Genomic DNA, 23,201 nt, shown 5'->3' on the forward strand with positions numbered 1-23,201 from the left:
ATGGCCTTGCCCTGTTTTCTGCACATCCTGTAGTTGGTCAGGATTAAAACACTGACCACTCCTTCAGCTCCCCACCCTCTTCTGTTCCCTCACCGCACAGAGACCACTTTGTCTCCCCCCAACCCACCTCACATCCCCCTCCCACCTGGATCCACCTGATCTCTTATCTGCTGTCTTGTCCTCCCCTCCCTGCTCCTTCCTCCCGCCTCTCCTCCTCCCCACCCCCTTTCTCCCTCCTCTCCTCCTCCCTCCCCCTTCCTCCCTCCTCCCTCAGATCTTTCCTCCATCCTCCCCTTCCCCTTCCTCCATCTCCTTCTCCCTCCCTCCTCCTGCCCTTTCCTTCCTCCTCTCCTCCTCCCCACCCCTTCCACCCACTTCCACCTCCCCTGCCCCTTCATCCCTCCTCTCACCTTCCCTGCCCCTTCCTCTCCTTCTCCCCTCCCCTTCCTCCATCTCCTTCTCCCTCCCTCCTCCTGCCCTTTCCTTCCTCCTCTTCTCCTCCCCACCCCTTCCACCCACTTCCACCTCCCCTGCCCCTTCATCCCTCCTCTCACCTTCCCTGCCCCTTCCTCTCCTTCTCCCCTCCCCTTCCTCCATCTCCTTCTCCCTCCCTCCTCCTGCCCTTTCCTTCCTCCTCTCCTCCTCCCCACCCCTTCCACCCACGTCCACTTCCCCTGCCCCTTCATCCCTCCACTCACCTTCCCTGCCCCTTCCTCTCCTTCTCCCCTCCCCTTCCTCCCTCCTTCCTCCCTCAGCACTTCCCTCCCTCCTCCCCTCCCCTTCCCCTTCCTCCATCCTCTCCTCCTCCCTTTCCTCCCTCCTTTCCTCTCCTGCCCCTTCCTCCTCGTCCTCCTGCCCTTTCCTCCTCCTCCTGCCCCTTCCTCCCTCCTCTCCTCCTCCCCTTCCCCTTCCTCATCCCCTTCCTCCCACCTCCCCCTGCCCCTTCCTCCCTCCTCCCCTCCCCCTTCCTTCCACCTCCCCTGCCCCTTCCTCCCTTCACCCCTCCCCTTCCTCCCTCCTCCCTCTCCTCCCCTGGCCCTTCCCCCTCCTCTCCTCCTCCCTATCCCCTTCAACCCTCCTCTCCACCTCCCCTGTCCCTTCTTCCCTCCTTTCCTCCCCAGCCCCTTCCTCTCTCCTCTCCTCCTCCCGCCCCTTCCTCCCTCCTCCTCCTCCACCTGCCCCTTTCTCCCTCCTCTCCTCCTCCCCCTCCCCCGTCCTCTCCTCCTGTACTGTATGGAAGGGTACATGGGGTGCAGCAGAAAGCTCAATCATCGGTGACCTTTATCAAATAACCAGTCAAACAATGAAACAGAGCAAAGTCTCTCCCGTTCACACACTCATGCTGACTCTCATCCAACCGTGGGACCTGTTGGAGAAGGAAGGAGCTCAGTGCAATGGGAGGCAAAAGGTGAGGATTCCCTGAGTTTTTGACTGTGAGGGAAAATGTGCCCCTTGCATCAGGGATTTCACAGCCTCCCACCCCGGGGAAGGTGTGGGGAGAGGTTCCGTGCAGTCCATGGGTGTCCATTGTCCTGTCACACATTCCTGTGATGGCACATGTATCTTCATACATTGGGGAACTGTGGTGGAGAATATTTCCCCGAACAGTGCTGTACAACCACTCCCTCCATTGGGTTCACTGACACCCCATCCTGCAGGGTCGTCTCCTCTGCTTCTCCTTCTCAACGGGGTGGGGTGATCTCCTTGTTTCTGGTCCCCTGTGCTGGTCCACTGCTCATCTGCTGTCTGAACTCAACCTAAGAGTGTTGACTTTGTTTGACCTGCTATCTTGGGCACAAACCCCCATGGTTGAAGGATTGAAATAACAAACACCGTTGGCAGTTTGTTGTCTATATCAATGAACTGGAAGATTATGTGGTCAATTGGATCAGCAAGTTTGATGATGGCACAAGATTAGAGCCATTGTGGACAGTGAGGAAGATTTTCAAACCTTGCAGAGGGATCTGGACCATCTGGGAGAAAGGGTCAAAATGGCAGATGGAGTTTAATGCAGACAAGTGTGAGGTGATGCATTTTGTCAGAGCCAACCAAGGTAGGACATACACAGTAAATGGTGAGGCACTGAGGAGTGCGGAGGAGCAGGGAGATCTGGGGATACAGATACATTGTTCCCTGAAGGTGGTGTCACAGGTGGACAGGGCTGTAAAGAAAACTTTTGGCATCTTATCCTTTTCAATGAAAATATTGAGTCTAGGAGTTGGGATGTTATGTTGAAGTTGTTTAAGACATTGGTGAGGCCAGATTTGGGTGCCAAACTACAGGAAGGATATCAATAAGATTGAAAGAGTGGAGAGAAAATTTACAAGGATGTTGGTGGGTTTTCAGGAGTTGAATTAACCAGGTTAAGACTTTATTCCATGGAGTGAAGAAGAATGAGGGAAGATTTGATTGAGGTTTACATGATGCTGAGAAGTATAGACAGAGAGGATGCAAATAGGGTATTTCCACTTAGATTGGGGGAAATAAATACGAGAGGTCATAGTTTTAAGGAGTTGGAGGAGGTGGTGATTTAGAGCTTGGGTGATCATAACAGAGGAGGAGGAGCTCAGAGAGGTTGTGGGATTAATTGGTCAAGGGCAATAAAAGGTGGGTATGGCAGGGGTGCCCAACCCATGATCCCAGGGTTCTGGTGTGTGTGTGTGGGGTGCTGTGGGGTCAGTATGCTAGTGGTGGAAGTGCATATGGGCCAGTCCCGAGAGTTCGGAGCTGCAGCCTGTTCCTCTTGGGAACATGACTCAATGGTTAGCCTAGGTTCGCGGAGAGGCTGAGACCCTTGTGGGTTCGGTTCTTGGGAAGGAATCCATCACCCTTCTCTCCACTTCTGCAGCTGTAATTTCAAATTTGTCCTTTGCTTTTTGTCTGTACCAAATTACTGTTTTTGGTGGCTGCCTCCACCTTTTGTGGTCAGTCAATTCAGTTTGGGCCACAATATCCCAATTTCTTGCAGGCTGTTTTTCTAGTGGTCTATTAAAATTTCTTGTGTAGCTTCTGTCCATGTTTCTGCATTCATTGCCAATTTGTGCAGAGTCTACCGGCTTGGATTCACCCGTTTAATAAAGTTAATTTTTGCGCCTGTATTCGAATGCCTCTCGGTGAAAGGGCTGTCCCTCTAAAACCTTGAAATGATGCATGGTTTGGGCCGATTTATACATCACTCTCACTGAAATAGCAAACCAATCCCACTGTGGCAAGGCAGGCCAGTTTGAATTTGGATACCAACTGTTGCCAGATCTACGACTCCTCACGTTCATTCTAGTGTTCCGTGGCTGAGACATAACAACTTAATGAAAGTTGCTTACCAGATCACTTGAATGATCCCTCTTCTCCTGGCTTGGTCATACACGCGTGTTCTCACCACGTGTAAATGGCTCTTCAGATCTGTTCTCGCTCGGTTTGTTAACACCAACATCCTGTCAAACCCTGAGGTCAAACAAAGTCAACACTCTTAGGTTGAGTTCAAATATGCTTAGTCTTTATTCCACCATTACTGTTTTTTACTCCCTCATAGCCATGTTCATCATGCCAACCATTACAGTCGATAACCAATCTATATTATAAAGCAAGGCATTATAGTCGATAACCAAACTATATTATCTATCACTATGACACGTCCCAACGAGAATAACTTCATTCAAGGTAGTGTCGATCCCTGCAACTAGTTTCATGACACTATCTAGATTCGGGTTATTATGATGCTTCTTGCCACTCCTTTTAGCTGGGAAGCCCATGAGTCTGTGTTTTAAGGGCTGTACTTTAGCTCCTCCCTTTGGAGGGGCTACCGTGTCTTCCTATATTTTTTTCAGGGTGTTTCTGTCCTGCCATGTCTTTGTCTTTCCTCCCTTTCCTCTCCTGGCTTCTACCCTCTGTGCATTGTAATTGTATTCTGGATAGGTCTCTCTATTCCTATGGTGATGGTCCCTGGACTGGGTTAACTGGTCTGTTTCTTAATATGTTAATAAGTTCTGCCTGCCTGCTGCATCCCGTTTTGTGTATCTGCCGCCATTAGCAGTTAATCATAGCCTTTTTTTTTAAGTTATTTAAAATTTTATGACATGAATAAAATAAAAATTACATTTAAAGAAATAATAAAAAATAAGATAATAAAAATTAGAATACTACATCATTAAACTACACAAATTAACCCCCCCAATAATTATTCTTTTCTTTGGCTTGGCTTTGCGGACGAAGATTTATGGAGGGGGGTAAATGTCCACGTCAGCTGCAGGCTCGTTTGTGGCTGACAAGTCCGATGCAGGACAGGCAGACACGGTTGCAGCGGTTGCAGGGGAAAATTGGTTGGTTGGGGTTGGGTGTTGGGTTTTTCCTCCTTTGTCTTTTGTCAGTGATTTAAATATCAAACATAATACATGTATTTAACAAATGAAATCCACTTTAAAACTGTTCAAATATTAAAATCATATATCAACCACATATCTGTTATACAAAAAATCATAATTAATAATACATAAATACAGAATTTCCATTAATACCAAGTTTCCTTTATAATTCATCGAGAGAACAAAAACATCCCTTAGAAAAACAATCAGATAAACTTTTTATTCCCTTCCCCTCCCCTTATAGAAAAAAAAGAAAAAAAAAGTTCAAACTCTTATAAAATTCTCCATATTTAAATCTTCAAAATTCTCTATCGAAATTAACTTAATTTTATTAAACTCTTCTCCCTCAATGTATTTGTACTTGGTTTTCTTCTTTTTCTTCTTATCACCTTTCCCCTCATCTTCCTCTTCATCTAATTCAACATCCTCAATTTTTGACTTATTATCTTCTGTGACATCATCCTCTTAAAAAAGAGAAAAAAAGAGAGAAAAAACCCCCAAAAGAAGAGAGAAAAAAAGGAGAGAAAAAAAAACCTCCTAATTCCCTCTCAATTACAATCAGAAAACAAAAAGAGTTAAAAAAAAATTATTTATTTTAAAAAATTAATAAAAAAAACCTTCACTTCTTAACCCGAAAATTAAAAAGAAAAAAAAAACAGGTCGGAGGTCACGACTACCTCCTCCTGTTTAAACCGCCCAAAGCGGTAACTCCCCCAAAATATTGGGTGTGAGATAACTCACAGGTAGCTGATGACTTCTGCAAACTAGTGCCCACCCAGTTCCCTCTCCCAACTCCCATTTCATTAAACTATCATCATTATTTAAACTATTTAAACTCTTCTCAAAAAAAAGATAAAATATTTATTTTTTTAAATCAATGTTACCACTTCAGTCCATTTCTTTTAAAATCTGGATCTCACCTTACATCTCTACTCTCTTTGGAGACCTTGAAGGACTACATCATTCCTGAAACTGCATGATTGATAGAGACTGAGCAAAGTCCATAGCCTCTTTAGGATTGTCAAAGAACTTTGGCTGATTTCCATCCTGAAAAATCTTCAGTACCACAGGATACCTGAATGTTGCCTTATGTCTTTTTTTCCACAACCGTTCTTTCACAGAATTAAATTCGCGTCGTTGAAACATAATTTCTTGACTCAAATCTTGATAAAAGAAAACAGGATTATTCTGAACCATCAAAGGAGATCTATTTTGCTGGGCATTTCTAATAGCCGTACGTAAAATTGTCTCTCTGTCACAATAGTTTAAACAACGGATCAGAACAGGTCTTGGATTCTGTCCTGAAAAAGATTTTCTTCTTAAAACTCTATGAGCACGTTCCAGTATTAAACCTTCAGGGAATTTATCCTGTCCTAACACTCGTGGAATCCATTCAGTAAAAAATTTTCTTGGATCTGGTCCTTCTATGCCTTCTGGCAAACCAACAATTTTCACGTTGTTCCGTCTAGATTGATTCTCCAAATAATCAACCTTTTTTGCTAAATTTTTATTTTGGATCTGCAATGTTTCAATTATTCTATTTTCATCTTGCAGTTGATCCTGTACATCGACTAAACCTTGATTACACATTTCAAATCTTTCAATGGTTTCAAGCTTAAAAGCTCCATTAATGGCTTCCGCCATCGCATTAATCTTGCAAATAAACGGGTTCACAAAATTAGCTAAGTGACTCAATACAGAATATATCTTATCTTCAAGATCCTTAACAGACATTTCAACAGAAGTAGATTCAGGCATAATGGGGTCTTGCTGTTCCTTAGAGACCACGGGATCTTCTGTCCCTTCCCTTAATTTAGTATCTTTTCTAGCAGTTTGACTTCGTATAAAAATCCCTCTCAAAGTCCCCCCAGCAATGCCAGGAGACTGAAGATCAGGGTTATCTTTAAGCCAAATCTCTTTAATCATCTTCACTGAATCGATGTCTGGAAAAACCGTTGTAATTGAAGATGCATTTTGCAGCGCCACCACTGTAGCAGTCGAATGACAGCTCTTTAACTCTCCAGCTGGTGACTTTGATTCAACTATCAAAGTCTCAGTAACAGCACTCACAGTGGCCGTTGTGTAAAATACTGGCACCCGGACAGCTCTTTGTTCTAAAAGCTACTGAATGCAACCTTCAGAGAGCCTTACGGGTTCAAAACGGAGTTTCAATGCCGAATTCTGTACGTCTTCTTCTGGATCCATTCTACTTTGAGTCCTGGCTTCTTGTAAACAAGTAGGCTCAGATAATTTCGGAAAATGTAGTTTTTTAACAGTCTGTTGATGTTTTCTTTTACCTTTTTTTTTTGCGTATAAACTATTAGGCACTAATCCAGCACCTCTTATTATTTATAAACTTTTAAAAGAACTTTAACGGGCACTTAAAGACAAAACAATAAATCAGAGTCAGGAGAGGTCTGAAAGGCACGTCTGTTCCCTACGCCATCTTGCCACGCCCCCTTAATCACAGCCTTAAGGATAATCTAAAGACTGACTATTCCCCTATTAACCTGAACTGGGATTCACTGGTAGAGTGTTGTGCTGATGGCTGGCCCCGCCTCCTGGGTCCATCCCCATCTGCCCAATATAACCCTTCCAAAGATGACTGCGAGACCCTACCCTTAGTGATAAGCTAATAAAAGAGTTTGTTTTCCTTCCAGTCATGAGAGCTTTTATTCACATTATAATTTTATTAGCTTATTCCCTAATGATCGAAGCGCTACTCAAGCCTAGTTTGCTACTGATAGACCCTCTAGTAGTGGTTCATACTGGCTAGACTGCTTCCAGGCCTACATGAATGTGACCAGAGACATCTTCCACACTGATGAACTCAGGTGGTCCACATTCGTTTCGAGGGTATGCAGTCATCAGAGACTGCTCTTCGTATGACGTTGCTATCAAGGCGTTGAAGGCTTGGTACCTGAAGTCGCAGAACGAGGTCCTAGCGAGGCACCAACTCGCTCTACATCGCCAGCAGCCAGGAAAGACCTTCGATGACTACCTGCCAAGAAGTGCAGGTATGAAGAGGCTACGGGCCGCATTCATGAGGAAGAACAGATCCAGGACACTCTAGTCACGGGGACCTGCTCGAGGTACATGAGGCAGTGACTGCTCAAGTCATAAAAGAAGAACCTTGCTAGCCATGTCAAACTGGCCAATTTGCTGGAACAGGCCAAGCTTGAGAACAACGACCTCAAAGTGTTGTAATGCCTATTCATTAATCATTAATTCATTAATCCAGTACTATGTAACAATTTACTATTTACTTCAATTATACTGTTTAAGGGAAATAGGAATGCAATTAAGTAACAGCCACAGTATGTAGCAAAGTTGGCTGATTATAGTACATGTAGAATTTGCTGAAGACTATGACCAGACGAGAACAAAGAGTACCATGACTGAGAATGTCAGAGACAAAGAAAATGTATAAACCAATTCAGTAGCAAGGCTAAGGCATAAGGAGGTGTTGAGTAGAACAGAAGGCTATGGCCAGATGAGAACAAAGAAATAATTAGAAATATATGGGGTATGAATTGATTTCTGATCAAGACAACAGGATGTTCTGGCCTTGAGGATTAAGATGGGAGGTCTACACCCAAGATAACTGCAGAGCAGGAAATCGCTTGAGATAAATCTTATGCAAGGAATCTAGCAAAGAAAGCCAACTTTTGTTCAGTGTAATAATGTTGATCTATATAAAGAGAAGAGACTGGATAGTAGGAGTCAGTCTTGGGGAATAGCTCACTGAGCAGATGACCTATGAACTAACGACTGAACCTGAGCTCGGATAAGCTTTATTCTTGTGCTGTGTAATAAACTGATTGTTAAACCGAATACCTTCTCCTATCACTTCATTCACCGAGCATGCTGGACTCAGACGACACATAGACTAAATTGAGGGTAGGGTAAAGCCAGAGTCCGACAAAAGCCAGTGAGCTTGCTCACCCAGGTGATCCCTTCCACGGACCAGCTGCTCCTGCTACCCCTGCCCTAACGGCTGCAGCTTCCTGTGCCAGGGAGTGCTTTATCTGCAGCAGGATCTCATTGCCCAGCAAAAGACAGTGTTTTCTAGCTGTGGCAAGGAAGGACATTGGGCATGGGTTTGCCATGTGAGGGGAAGCCTGGGGAAGTCTGCGGCCTGCACCACTCTCGGATCCAATTCAAGCCCAAAGGTGTCTGTCCCGAATTCACCCGAACCCACTTGCTGCGCTAAATGCCGACAGAGGGTGGCGGGAAAGGTTCGGCGACCATCTTGCCACAACCGGAATTCAAACTCAGCGTCATCATTATCGGAGGAAGAAGAAGGGTGGCCATCTTGCCATGCCACGAGGGTGGTGCTATCTTACCCACGCAGGGCAACCCAGGACAGTGGGGGCCATTCGAGTGAGGAGCATGGAGTCTCCAGGGACCTAGCCTGATCTCACCAGCTCAGCAACTCTATAGTGACTGTGAAGGTAAACGGACATTCCACTAAATGGCTAATCGACATGGACTTTACTGAAAGCTTCATCGACTCACAGACAGTGCAAAAATATAAACTACAGATGTATTTTTCTAACTACTGCATATTCCTTTCATCCCATTCACATTCTACACGCGTTCAAAAACATTGTCATTTGAAGGGGGGATTTCTGTAAATTTTGTCTGTATATACTTGATGAATTGTGTGTTCTGGTGTTGTTGGGTCTGGACTTCCTCTGTCTTGGAGTATTCTGGTCCCCTCTCCTTGTAACATTTTGGAACAGAGGTTATCAGAACCCACATGTAGCCTCTCCACACTGAATATCGACCCCCCCCCCCCCCCACCTTCCGAATCTGTTCCCAGACTGCAAGCCATTTGCTACTAAGAGCAGGAGGTACAGGGCAGCAGACAGAGATTTCACACACAATGTCTGCCGACGAAGTTATCATCGAACCTTGCACCAGCCCATGGAGAGCGCAAGTGGTAGTGGTAAAGGGGGAGAGCAAGTCCAGGCTAGTAATTGACTATAGGCAAACTATTAATTGGTACACACTCCTGGACGCATAACCCCCCTGAATTTTGGACATGGTGAATGATATCGCGCAGTATTGAGTCTATTCGACCATCGACCTGAAAGCTGCCTATCACCAGCTGCCAATTCATTCCAAGGACTGTCCATGTACGGCATTTGAGGTCATCTCTCTCAATTCTGGAGGGTCCCTTTTGGTATTACTAATGGGGTTTCTATCTTCCAAAGGCAGATGGACAGAACGGTGGACAAGTATGGATTAAAGGCTACCTTCCCCTTCCTCGATAAAATCACCATCTGTGGTCACACCTTGGAAGACCATGATGCCAACTTCTAGAGTTTTCTCCATGCACCAAAAGCCCTGAACCTCACTTTTAACTCTGACGAGTGTGTGTTCAGGGCTATGTGATGGTAAGTGACATCATTGACCCTGATCCCGATACGATGCGCCCCCTGTTAGAGCTCCCCATTCCCAGGACCACAAAGTTTTTGAGGACATGCCTGGGGTTATGCCCAGTAGATCCCTCAATAAAAGCCACTAATTTCCCCCTCTCAGCTGGAGCCCAAACGGCTTTTAACTACTTCCAGAACCACATTGCGAAAGCCTCCATGCACGCAGTTGACGAGAATGTGCCTTTCCAAGTGGAAAGTGATGCTTGGACGTAGCCCTGGCCGCTACCCTCAATCAGGCAGGCAGGCTGGTTGCATTTTTTCACAAACATTACAAGGCCATGAGCTCCAGAACCCCTCAGTGGAAAAGGAGGCTCAAGCCATTGTAGAAGCCATAAGGCACTGGAGACACAACATATCTGATGAAGATTTACACTCCTTACTGACCAGCACTCGGTCGTATTCATGTTTAATAATGTCAAGAGGGGAAAAATCAAGAATGACAGATTTGCTAGGTGGAGGATTATGCTCTCCACCTACAATTATAACATTGCCTATTGGCCAAAAGCCCTTAATGACCCTCCAGAGGTCTTATCCAGAGGAAGCTGTGCCTCTGCACACACCAGCCAACTGCCGTCTCTGTATAATGAGCTCTGCCATCCAGGATCACCCGCATGGTGAGGCACGCAATCTGCCCTACTCCATGGAAAACGTCAGGGAATTGACCAGGCCCTGCCAGGTCTGCGCGGAGTGCAAGCCGCACTTCTATCTCTCCGCAAAGGTGCACCTGATCAAGTCATCCAGGCCCTTTGAACACTCAGCATCGAACAGCACCTCCACGAATTGGAACACCTTCTTCCTCTCTGACATTGACGAGCACTCCCACCTCCTGTTTGTCATTCCATGCCTAGACATGTCACCTCATCAGTTATGAAGGCCCTAGACTCTATTTTCACTCTATTCAGGTAACCCAACTATATTCATAGTGACCGGGGCTCATCCTTTATGTGTGATGAGCTGCGTCAGTACCTGCTAGTGAGGGGCATTGTGTCCAGCAGGACTACTAGCTTCAACCCCCGGGGGAACGGGCAGGTTGAAAAGGAGAATGCCATGGTCTGGAAGGCTGTCAAACTAGCCCTGAAGTCAAAAGGCCTTCCAGACTCACGCTGGCAGGAAGTCCTCCCCATGACGCTCCATTCTATCTGGTCACTACTATGTACCCCGACCAATGCTACTCCTCATGAGCTCCTATTCACTTTTGAAAAAAGGTTGGCATCAGGAACTATACTGCCAGTCTGGTTCAAAGTGAAATAGCAGAGAATGGGTATCGAGGCAAAAGTCAGGGAAGCAGTGACCAAAATGACAGCTGGGAAAGAATGGTGGTTTTGAACCAGTTTTTGCTATGCAAAATTCTATGCAATTCTATGCAATTGCTATGCAATTCTTAGCAAAGTGTAAGGCGCTCCTTCCATTTGATCGCGTACAGGCCACCCTTTGGCAAAGAGTAGTATCTGTTTAGCCTCCCAATCAGTCACGTGAAGCCATGGTTTTTACAAGCAGATTTACAAATTGGAATTTAAAGTTGTAAAACTAAAAATGCTGGACAGATTAATCTGCTGATCGATGACCAGGATTATCTGTCCAATATGGACACTAACTGAAGGCAATGGGAAACCACTTCAAGTATTTTTTCCTTTGTTTAATCATGAACTTAATCTCAACTACAGTCTCAGCTTAAAGATGGAGCCTTCACCAAAGGACAGGGGTGGCAACAACTGCCATTCTGTGATCATGACAGATGGAGACATGATCACCCATGCCAACAGCAAAGCACCTGAATCATGAACTGTACCCAACACGTGGGCTCCTGAGGTTTGCTCACCCCAACATCAGATGGCAGTATTGTCTCCACTCTCCCTTTCATCTCAACCCCCAGACCTGACAACATCCTGGTGAATCTCCTCTGAAACCCTTCCTATTTATTGATGTCCTTCCTATGGTTGGGCATCCAGAACTACAGAGTTCTCCAAATGTTGACTCATTAACACCACAGATTGTGGTTGTTGACTTCAGGAAGTGAAAACCAGAGATATATGATCCAGTAATCCAGGGGATCAGAGAGGGTGAGCAAATTTAAGCTCTTGGGAGTCACTATCTCGGAGTATCTAGCCTGCAGAGGTTTGGTTTGACATTAAACCTTGGCAAATGTCTACAGAGGTGAGGTGGAAAGTGTGCTGACCGGCTGCATCATAGTCGAGTATGGTACATCAATACCCCTGAGCATAAAGCCTTCCTGTGGTGGTATACCACTGGCCTACTGCAGGGGGCAACCTCTGTACCTGCAGAAGAGCACTTGGCTGGCTGTCAATCAACAGACCCGAATGGACCAAGCTCCACCTGGTTGGCTGTCAATCACCCTCCGGGACATAAACCAGAGCCAGCCCATCGAAGACACTCTCAGAGCTTGCAGCAGCACAATTTCACAGCTGGCTCTCTGGAAGTTTATGTTGAATAAAGTCTGTTGAACAGACCTTAGGTTTTGTGTGTTTCCTTCTGTTCGATAGTGCACCACAATTTCTTCAACATAAAATTTTAAAGCTGCTATGGGAAAGCTCCTGAGAAATGGATAAATATTGAGAGGATTTTGGTAAGATTAGTGGGTTACATACATACACACATTTTAAAACAGATCTTATTTGAAGGACTAAAGAATTCATATTCAATAACATTGCAGGATCTCTGGAGAATGTGATGCACATTTCACAAGTAGGTGCTAATTGAAATGATGTCATGAAATGAATGGACTGGAGACACTGGCTGTTGGAAGCTCTTTTCAAGGGTTTTGACAGAGTGAACAGAAAGGTCACTCCTGGGTTTTGTTTACCTAAGGCAACAGCTTGACCAAGAGACCATTGTTTGCTGGAGAAGGTGGGGGTTATGTTGTAAGTGAGTCACATGGGCTTTCTGGCAGTTGGAAGTTGGAGAGAGAGAGAGAGAGAGAGACAAGTTAACAAGCTCTCCCAGCTAGTGTGTGTGACACCGAAAAGCAGCTGAACAGTGCAAGCCAGGAAGCTGGTTGAAACTGATGAAAAGCTCCAGAGGGGCGGATGGCTGGAAGTGCTATCTGTCTGATGATTCTTGAAATAAGTAAAACAGAACGGAACCATCTGGAAAACCCTAATGGGGCAAGTTTAATCAGCGAGACATTGAGGTGACTCATGGTGGTACCTCATTTGTGGAAATCCTGGAACAGGAAATATATCTCTGCAAACCCTACAAGAACCTTCCTGAGTGATAAACATTTACCTTTCAAGCACCAAAGTGTGAGAGATGAGTAAAACTGATATAAAAGTATGAAGATGAGGAAACTAGTATAGATATATGTGTAATGAATAAAGCCAGTATGAATAGGATAAGAGTAGATATTAGAATGTAGGAAGTAGAGTTAGTCTGAATAAGATAAAGGTCTTCTAGCCTTAGACAGAATCAGCAAGTTCGCCAGTATGAATAAGATAAGGATAGAATGTAGGAAGTAAAGTTAGTTTGGATAAGATAAGGGTCTTCTAGCCTTAGACAGAATTAGCAAGTTCTGCATATAAGAAGGTTGTAGCCTTGAGAGTCGGGAAGGTGTGAATTAGAACAAAGGCAGGTTTGTGAATAAGGACAATGACATGATGGGACACAGACAGGATACCCCCTGGTCCTCCAAGTTCACAGAAACAGCACCGTAGGCAGACAGGATTGCCTAATGCCAAACTCATCCAGGAGGCAGAAGAATGTAAGGGGGAGGGTACTTCTATACTGAAATCAAGTGTGAGCCCCAGTGTATGTGTGTATTCCCAGGGTAAGGGGAAGCACCCAACTTTGATTGTTGTATAATAAATGTTCTTTGTTCTCAATTTTTGTCTTGAGCAAATTCTGTGAAGGTACTTCTGTTTATCACAAATGGGGACTCATCCGGGATCCCACTCCCTCCACTGATAAAGTGCCCGACGATGGGGGTAGGTGCACCCCAGCTGATTCAGCTGGACTCACGGATGGCGGGTGACTGGTCAGTGGATGAAGCGAGTGATATCCGAGAAGAGGCATTGAGAACAAATGACGGGAGGACGTTAAGGAAGCGTGCTAGGAATAGCTACTGGATCCCGGTAAGAGGAATTTTACTTACCTGTTAGTATGGGAGGTGTGAGTAGCAAGGGAAATAGTCCTAAGGAAGGACGGGACAATCAGATAACTAAGCAAAGGCCATTAGGATTAATGCTATCTGATTTGGGTGCGGGGAAAACCCGTGGGAAAGACAAACAGACCATGGTCAGGTATTGCTGTCTGGAATGGGTTAAAAGTCAGATAAAAGGGAGTTCGGTATATTGGCCAAGGCTCAGATCTGAGGATAACTGGATGTGCCAGGCATTGAACATCTGGTTCTATCAAAACCAAAGAGATAATATTGAGAGCAGGGAATATGCAGCCTGCTGGCTCAGTGTTGATCAACTGGTTTTGAATGAAAAGGAATGTAAGGACAAGAAGGATGAGGAACCTTTTGTCCCTGAAACACAAGGATGTGTTGTGTTACATTCCCTTCCTCCACCTTATGCTCCTCCTATGCCGGCTCCTATTTTTCCCCTCTCTCCTATGCTCTACCCTTCTGCACCTTCCCCTCCTCCCCCACAGCTAAAGAAAGGAGAAGAAATTAGGGGTGGTATGATGACCTGTTCACAAAGTACTAGATTACCACCTCAATTGACAAGAGAGGGAGGAGACTTTGATTCAAAACAGTGTGAGACCCTCCGGGAGGGAAGGGCAGAACCCTTTGATTCATTTCCCGGAGAGCAGGAATCTAGACATTATAAAGGAGAGGATAAGCCAGAAATTAACTGGATGAGACCTTTACGGGAAGTTCCCATGGGAGGGGGTCTCGGTTTTGTAAATGTGCCCCTGACTAGTATGGAGGTGCGTAATTTTAAGAGAAAATGCCCAATAAACAGAAAGGAAAGGCTAAGATTTTGATGCAGGCAGTCAAGGAAGTCATGGAGGGACAGCAAGGAAAGGGTAGGGGCAGTGTGCCAGCTCCTGGACATTGGGAGGAGCTCCAGGAGTGGGAGAGTAGAGACCAGAGCAGGGGCAAGGGTAGAGGGGAATTCCGGGGACGACGACTGTTCCCAGGACCTCGTGGTAATCCCGGTAGGAATTGGGAAACAGGAGCATTAGTTTGCTACCATTGTAAAAGGAGGGACATTTTAAGAGAGAATGCCCAATGCGAGCCAGGGAGACGTGACCTTATGCATTGATGTGTTGGAATATAGGGGTTAATTAATCATAGAAAATATGTAGAATATATGCTTATGTACTATTCAGTTTGTATACATGAATCCAGTACTATGTAACAATTTAATATTTACCTCATGGTGAAGGGAAAGAGTAATGTAAGTAAGGGGCAGCCACAGTATGTAGCAAAGTTGGCTGATTACAGTAGGTTTAGAATTGCCTGCTCCCAAAATACAAAAGAGAGGATATGTATGAAACAATTTAGTAGGAAGGTTAAGGCAAAAGGAGGTGTTGATTAGCACCAACAAAAAGAATCTGACAGAGACTGTCAGAAACAAAGAGAATGGATCAGTAAGAAGCTAAGACAGAAGGAGGTGTTGAGTAGAACAGAAGAATATGGCCAGATGAGAACAAAGAAATAATTAGAAATATCTGGGGTATGAATTGATTTCTGATCAAAACAACAGCATATTCTGACCTTGAGGATTAAGATGGGAGCTCTACACCCCAGATAACTGCAGAGCAGGAAATTACTTGTGATAAATCTTATGCAAGAAATCTAGCAAAGAAAGCCAACTTTTGTTCTGGATAAGGTTGAGCTATATAAACTGTAGAGACTGGACAGTAGAGGTCAGTCTTGGGGAATAGCTCACTGTGCAGGTGACCTATGAACTAACGACTGAACCAGAGCTCTGTTAAGCTTTATTCTTATGCTGTGTAATAAACTGATTCTCCTATCACTTCATTTAACGAACACGCTGGACTCAGACGACACATAGACTAAATTAAGTGTAGGGTAAAGCCAGAGCACGACAGATGGAAGCAGATTATGAATAGGGGGGGTCACAGTTCTCAGTCAATACACACCGTGGGGCTGCACGGAGAACCATTGGTAAATTTAAGCATAGGACCCCACAGTGACAAGATGGTATTTTTAGTAGATTCTGGTGCAGCCCAGTCTAGTATTTTACAACCACCCGAGGGTGTTAAGATAGAGGGGACCGTGATGATTTCGGGAGTAGGAGGAAGAGATTTTACAGTCCCTGTATTAAGGGATGTAAGAATACAAATGGGAGAAAAGATAATAACAGAGGATATTTTACTAGTTCCCCGAGCTGGAGTTTGTTTGTTAGGACGAGATTTACAGGACCAATTGGCTATCAGCACCAGACCACAGTGTGAGAGATGGGAAAATTGATCTAAAATTATGAACATGGAAGAAACTAAAATTCATCAGTTAATGGCTGTAACCAGTACAAACAGGATAAGCTTGGGGAATAGGATGCAGGAAAGCAGAGTCAGCACGATGAACATAAGAATCTTCTGTGTGACAAGAGCCACCATAAGACTAAGAAAAGGAATGGTAAGGTACAATAGAATGTAGGAAGTTGAGGTAGTCTGGATCAGATAAAGGTCTCCTAGCCCTGGATAGAAGTACCAAGTCCTACATATCTAATTAGCTATCCATACACAGATTTATACATATGAAATTAGCCAACCCTAGATAGAATGAGTCAACTCCGCATACCAAGAGATTGTAGCCCTGAGAATCAGGAACGTGTGAATAAGGACAATGACATGATGGGACACCCACAGAATACCCCCTGGTCCTCCAAGTGTACTGAAACTGCACGTAGGCAGGAAGGATTACCTATGCCAAACCCATCCAGGGGGCAGAAGAATGTAAGGGGGAGGGCACTCTGATACTGAAATTGACTGTATAAAAGTTGGGTGAGCCCCAGTATGTGTGTGTATTCCCAGGGTAAGGGGAAGCACCCAACTTTGCATTGTTGTAGTAATAAATGTTCTTTGTTCTCAATTTTTGTCTCGAGCAATTTCTTTAAAGGTACTTTAATTTCTAACAAATGGGGGCTCGTCCGGGATCACACTCCCTCCACTGACAGAGTGCCCCGACGACGAGAGTAGGTGCACCCCGGCTGATTCAGCTGGACTCACGGGCGACGGGTGGCTGGTCAGTGGAAGAAGCGAGTGATATCCGAGAAGAGGCATTGAGAACAAACGACGGAAGGAAGCGCGCTAGAGCATTGCTACTGGAACTCAGTAAGAGTAATTTTACTTGTTTATAAGTATGGGAATAATGAGTAGCAAGGAAGAGAGTCCTGGTTCAGGATGTGAACACCAGATAGCTACGTACAGCCCGCTTGGGTTGATGTTATCTGAGTGGGGCACGGGAAAGACCCGTGGGAAAGACAAACTGACAATGGTCAGGTATTGTTGTATTGAATGGGTTAAATACCCGGTTAAAGGGAGCTCCGTGTACTGGCCAAAGTTCGGATCCGAGGATGAATGGATGTGTCAAGCTTTGAACATCTGGCTCTATCAAAACCAGAGAGACAATGTTGAGAGCAGGGAATATGTAGCCTGCTGGCTCAAGGGACCCATTGAACAACTGGTTTTGAATGAGAAAGAATTCAGGGATAAGAGAGAGGAGGAACCTTTTGTCCCTGAATCACAGGGGTGGGATGTGTTACATTCCCTCCCTCCACCTTATGTTCCTCCTATGCCGGCTCCTATCTTTCCTTCCCCTCCTATGACCTACCCTTCTGCACCTCCCCCTCCTCCCCCACCACTAGAGAAGAAAGAGGAGAACCGGAGTGGTATGGTGACTCGCTCACAAAGCGCTCGATTACCACCTCCGTTGACAGTAGAGGTAGAACATTGTAATTCAGAACAGCGTGAGATCCCTCAGGAAGAAGTGGCAGAACCCTGCGATTCACTTCTCAGGGAACAGGAACACAAATCTAAGAAACCAGAAATCAGCTGGATGCGACCCCTGCGGGAGGTTCCCGTGGGAGAAGGTCTTGGGTTCGTAAATGTGCCCCTGACCAGCACTGAAGTACGTAATTTTAAGAAAGAATTAATCTCCATGATAGAAGATCCCCAGGGATGTGCCGAACAGTTAGACCAATTTTTGGGACCAAATCTGTATACTTGGGAGGAATTAACATCCATCTTTAAGACTCTGTTTACCTTAGATGAGCGGGGAATGATCCGACAGGCAGGCATTAGAGTATGGGATAAGGAACACCAAGGGGGACACGAGGCGACCCCTGGAGAAGACAAATTCCCCCTCACAAAACCTAATTGGGACAAAAATACCAGTGGTGGCCGCACACTGATGGAGGAATACAGGATTAATTTGATCAAAGGAATCAAGGAATCTGTCCCCAAAGGACAGAACTTCAAAAAAGCCTTTGAGGTTCCCCAAGGTCCCGAGGAGACCCCCTCTGCATTTCTCAATAGATTGCGCACGGCAATTCAACAATATGGGGGTCTCAACATAGAATCCCCAGCAGGGGAACAATTGGTTCTAACGGGTTTTGTTACCAACTCAGCCCCAGACATCAGAAGAAAGCTACAAAAGACAGAAAATTGGCACGAGCAAGGAATTACCCAGTTACTGCAGATTGCTCAGAGAGCATTTGTCCAGAGGGCAGAGGATAAACAAAAAGGGAAAGCTAAAATTCTATTACAAACAGTCAAAGGAATAGTAGCTGACCATCACGAAAAAGATAAGGATTACTGGCCAACTTCTGTACGAGGTGAGGGGAGCCACGGGTGGGGAGGTGGAGACCCCAGCAGGTGGAGGAGTAGAGGAGGATTCCGGGGACGACGTATGGCCTCCTAGAAATTTTGGGAAAGATTGGGAAACAGGACCCCTTATTTGTTTTCATTGTAAAAAGGAAGGGCACTTTAAAAAGGAATGCCCACTGCGAGCAATGGACACACGTTCCTATGCCCTGATGGAAGCTGATCATGAATAGGGGGGTCACGGTTCTCAATTAATACATACCGTGGGGCTGCAATGAGAACCGTTAGTTAATTTATGCATAGGACCCCACAGGGATAAGATGACATTTTTGGTTGATTCTGGAGCCGCCCGATCTAGCGTTCTACACCAACCCCAGGGGGTGAAAATAGAAGGGACAGTTACAGTTTCTGGGGTAGGAGGACGAGACTTTCCAGTCCCGGTATTGCGAGAAGTCAGAATTCAAATGGGAGATAAGATCATAATTGAGGATATTCTATTACTTCCCCAAGCCGGAGTATGCTTGCTAGGAAGGGATTTACAGGACCAATTGGCTATCGGTACTCGACCTCTACAATCAGGCATTGGAGTACAATTCTATGTTTTAAACGAGGAAGATTGCAAACTAATAAATCCAAGAGTATGGGCAGGAAAGGGAAATAGAGGAATCCTCGATATTCCTCCGCTACAAGTCACTTTAAAAGATACTCAACGAATTGTTAGACAGAAACAGTACCCGATTCCGATGGCTGGCCGGAAAGGTTTACAGCCCGTAATTGACCAGTTGATTCAGGACGGTATACTCGAACCCTGTATGTCTCCCTTTAATACCCCGATTTTACCTGTTCAAAAACCAGACGGCACCTACCGCCTAGTACAGGACTTGAGGGAGCTTAACAAATTCATTCTTGCCCGTCACCCGGTTGTACCCAACCCCTATACCATCATGAGTAAAATTGACCCCCATAATCAATGGTTTAGTGTCATTGATCTCAAGGATGCATTTTGGACTTGTCCATTAGCCACAGAGAGCAGAGACATGTTCGCCTTTGAATGGGAGAACCCCTTTACTGGCCGTAAAAACCAATACCGGTGGACTGTCCTTCCACAAGGCTTTACAGAATCGCCCAATTTATTTGGTCAAGTCCTAGAGCGGGTATTAGATGAAGCTCCTCGGAGAGAAAATTGCCAACTCATACAGTACGTGGATGACTTGCTAATTACAGCAAGAACTTATGAATTAGCTAAAGATTTTACGGTAGCACTTTTAAATTTTTTGGAGAAGAAAGGTCTGAGAGTCAGTGAGTCCAAACTACAATTTGTGCAATCCGAGGTCAAATACTTAGGACATCTAGTGAGTCAAGGAACCAGGAAAATTAGCCCTGAGAGAATAACTGGTATTATACAGATCCCCCCTCCCAAAAATGCCCAGGAACTCAGGAAATTCCTTGGGTTAGTGGGATTCTGTAGAATATGGATAGAAAATTATTCGAACCTGGTCAAATTCCTTTATGATAAGATTCCCAGTATAGGAACCGAAACCCTTGACTTGACGGATGAAGAGATTGAAAATTTTAACTTTGTTAAACAGTGCCTTACGCGTGCCCCAGTTTTAGCGCTACCCGACCTAAACAAACCTCTTGATTTATACACTAATACCAAAGCTGGGGCAGCCACCAGAGTGCTCACCCAAAGCAGGGCTGGCTATAGACAACCAGTGGCTTTCCTGTCAAAGCTTTTAGACCCCGTTTGTTGCGGCTGGCCAGAGTGTATACAAGCCATAGCAGCCACTGCAATTTTGGTTGAAGAAGGACGAAAGATTACTTTCGGCGCCCCTATGATAGTTCATACCCCTCATACAGTCCGCAATATTCTATTGCAGCGGGCTGGAAGGTGGCTCACGGATTCGAGAATCTTAAAATATGAAACGATACTAATGGACAGCAATGATTTGACCTTACTCACGACCAAAACTCTCAACCCAGTAGCCTTCCTCATCTCTCCAACTAATGACCAGCCCTCAAACAATTTAGAACATGTGTGCTCAGAGGTTATCGACTTACAAACAAAAATTAGGGAAGACCTAACCGATGTCCCTTTAACTGAAGGAGAAAGATTGTTTATTGACGGTTCTTCACGTTGTATTGCAGGAACCCGCTATAGTGGGTATAGTATAGTGGACGGTAAACAGGAACTGGTGATCGAAGCTGGTCGCCTCCCTGGTCATTGGTCAGCACAATCCTGTGAGCTATATGCCCTCTGTAGAGCACTCCACGAACTAGAGAACAAGGTAGGAACGATCTACACTGATCCTAAATATGCTTTTGGTGTAGTCCATACCTTCGGTAAGATATGGAAAGAAAGAGGGATGATAACTGGCAAAGGACAAAAGTTAGCCCATGAACAGTTAATTACCCAATCCCTAGAGGCTTTAACACTCCCGTCCGAAATTGCCATTGTACATGTGCGGGGACACCAGACTGGTAACAGTCCTGAAGCTAGAGGAAACAGGCAGGCTGATGCAGCTGCCAAACAAGCAGCATTAGCAGAAAAGATTCACATGTATCAGCTACTGCCCACGCCGATAGAGATTAAAAAGAACCCCATCTTTTCACGGGAAGAGGAGGTCTCAATGAGAGATAAGGGATTTTGCCAGACTGCCGACGGGTTGTGGTGGACAGTAGATGGACGGCAAGTCCTTAACAAAGCCATAGCCCGCCAAGTCATAGATCAGTTACATCAACAAACGCATTGGGGAACCCAGTCCCTTGTTGATACCTTTGGACGTTTCCTTCACTGCCCTGGCATATACAATATTACTAAACTTGCTACTAGATTTTGTCCCATTTGTCAAAGGGTTAATAAGAAATCGATGCGCCAAGTAATACCTGGCGGTCGCGACATTGCCGTTCGCCCGTTCCAGCGCATACAAATAGACTTTACTGAACTTCCTAAGATTGGTATTTACAAATTTCTCCTTGTCATGGTCGATCATTTTACAAGATGGGTTGAAGCTTTTCCTACCCCGAATGATCGTGCCAACACTGTCATCAGAATACTCATTGAATGTGTCATTCCACGATACGGTATGATGCAGACCATTGATTCAGATAGAGGTACGCATTTCACCTCTCAGATTCTACAGGGTGTCTGCAAGAACCTAGGAATAAAATGGCAACTACATACCCCATGGCATCCCCAAAGTTCGGGTCGAGTCGAACGTATGAATCAAACATTGAAACTCCAACTCACTCGACTTAATGAAGAGACTGGTCTTTCCTGGATTAAATCGTTACCATTAGCCCTGATTAGAATTCGGACAGCACCTCGTAAAGATCTTGCAGTCTCACCGTATGAGATGATGTTTGGGCTCCCATTTATGGGGTTCCACACTGATTCTCCCATTCCTGAGGCTAATGACCAATACATTTCCAAATTTTTACGAGGGCTTTCTACTTCCATCCAAGATTTGAAACAAAAGGGACTATTAGCCCAAACACCACCCTTAGACTTTCCTATACATTCTATTAAACCTGGTGATTGGGTTTATGTAAAAGCATGGCAAGAGGATCAACTAAAACCTGGCTGGGATGGTCCCTTCTGTGTACTTTTAATTACAGACACCGCAGTAAGAACAAGAGAGAAAGGCTGGACCCACATTCAAAGAATTAAACCAGCTTCTGAACCACAACAACACGACACACAGATTCAACCCTCAACCTGGCATGCAGTTCCTCATCCTTCAGACCTGAAACTTACACTGCGCCGTGACAGAGTGCCGTAATGTTACATTTATTGTCGTATTTTAACGGTTTATACATTTATTGTTGTATTTTTATTGTCGTATTTTAATGGTTTATACATTTATTGTTGTATTTTTTATTGTCGTATTTTAATGGTTTATACACTTATTGTCGTATTTTAACGGTTTATACATTTATTGTTGTATTTTTATTGTCGTATTTTAATGGTTTATACATTTATTGCCGTATTTTAATGGTTTTTACATTTATTGTTGTATTTTAACTGTTTATTCATTTATTGGAATATTGTTCATTAAATGGATATGTCACTTCAGTACTCGCTATGTTTTAAGTCCTCCTGGAATAGGGGCAGCAGAGGTTACAATTGTGATACTTTACAGTGTAGACAGGGGATTTAGGACAATTTTAATACGGACCAGGGGAACACAGTAGCGATAGTCAGTTAACAGCCTACATAGTGATTAATCAATGTACATTCCACACACAGGGAGAAACTCACAGGCAACCTGAAATTCACGAGAAACAACCCCCCCCCCCCCCCAGCTTGGTCTCTTTTCATCACCCTGTGAAGGGGAGCACCAGTTACCAACAACGTGAGCTGCTTGACACTTTAATATCAGACTCCAGACAGCCTTCGGAGATCGGTGGCCCTAGGGTTCGGGGCTGAAGAGGACATCAGATACTAGCCACAATTCAACGGAACCGCCTGACTACTCGTTCGCTGCTGAAGGCAGCGTTTCTTACAGACTGCTACTTGTTCGCTGCTGAAGGCAGCGTCTCTCACAGACTTCGTCAGGACAATGCTTACAAAAGTCGGGTGGTTAAAAGACACTGCTTCAATGTTTCAACGTGAATCTGCCCATGCCCATGTTCAGACGTGGCA

At 44.9% G+C, this 23,201-nt stretch overlaps 1 long non-coding RNA gene across 1 annotated transcript in view; it reads right to left on the minus strand.

The window, feature by feature from the left end:
* Positions 1-23,201, minus strand: part of LOC138759095 (uncharacterized) — a 51,690-nt gene that overhangs the window by 4,968 nt on the left and 23,521 nt on the right. Inside the window, exon 2 of the long non-coding RNA XR_011354636.1 lies at positions 3,321-3,441. This is a non-coding gene — a long non-coding RNA (uncharacterized lncRNA). The remainder of the gene's footprint in view (positions 1-3,320; positions 3,442-23,201) is intronic.

The sequence above is a fragment of the Narcine bancroftii genome, chromosome 3 (assembly GCF_036971445.1).
Source record: "Narcine bancroftii isolate sNarBan1 chromosome 3, sNarBan1.hap1, whole genome shotgun sequence".
Taxonomy (NCBI): domain Eukaryota; kingdom Metazoa; phylum Chordata; class Chondrichthyes; order Torpediniformes; family Narcinidae; genus Narcine; species Narcine bancroftii.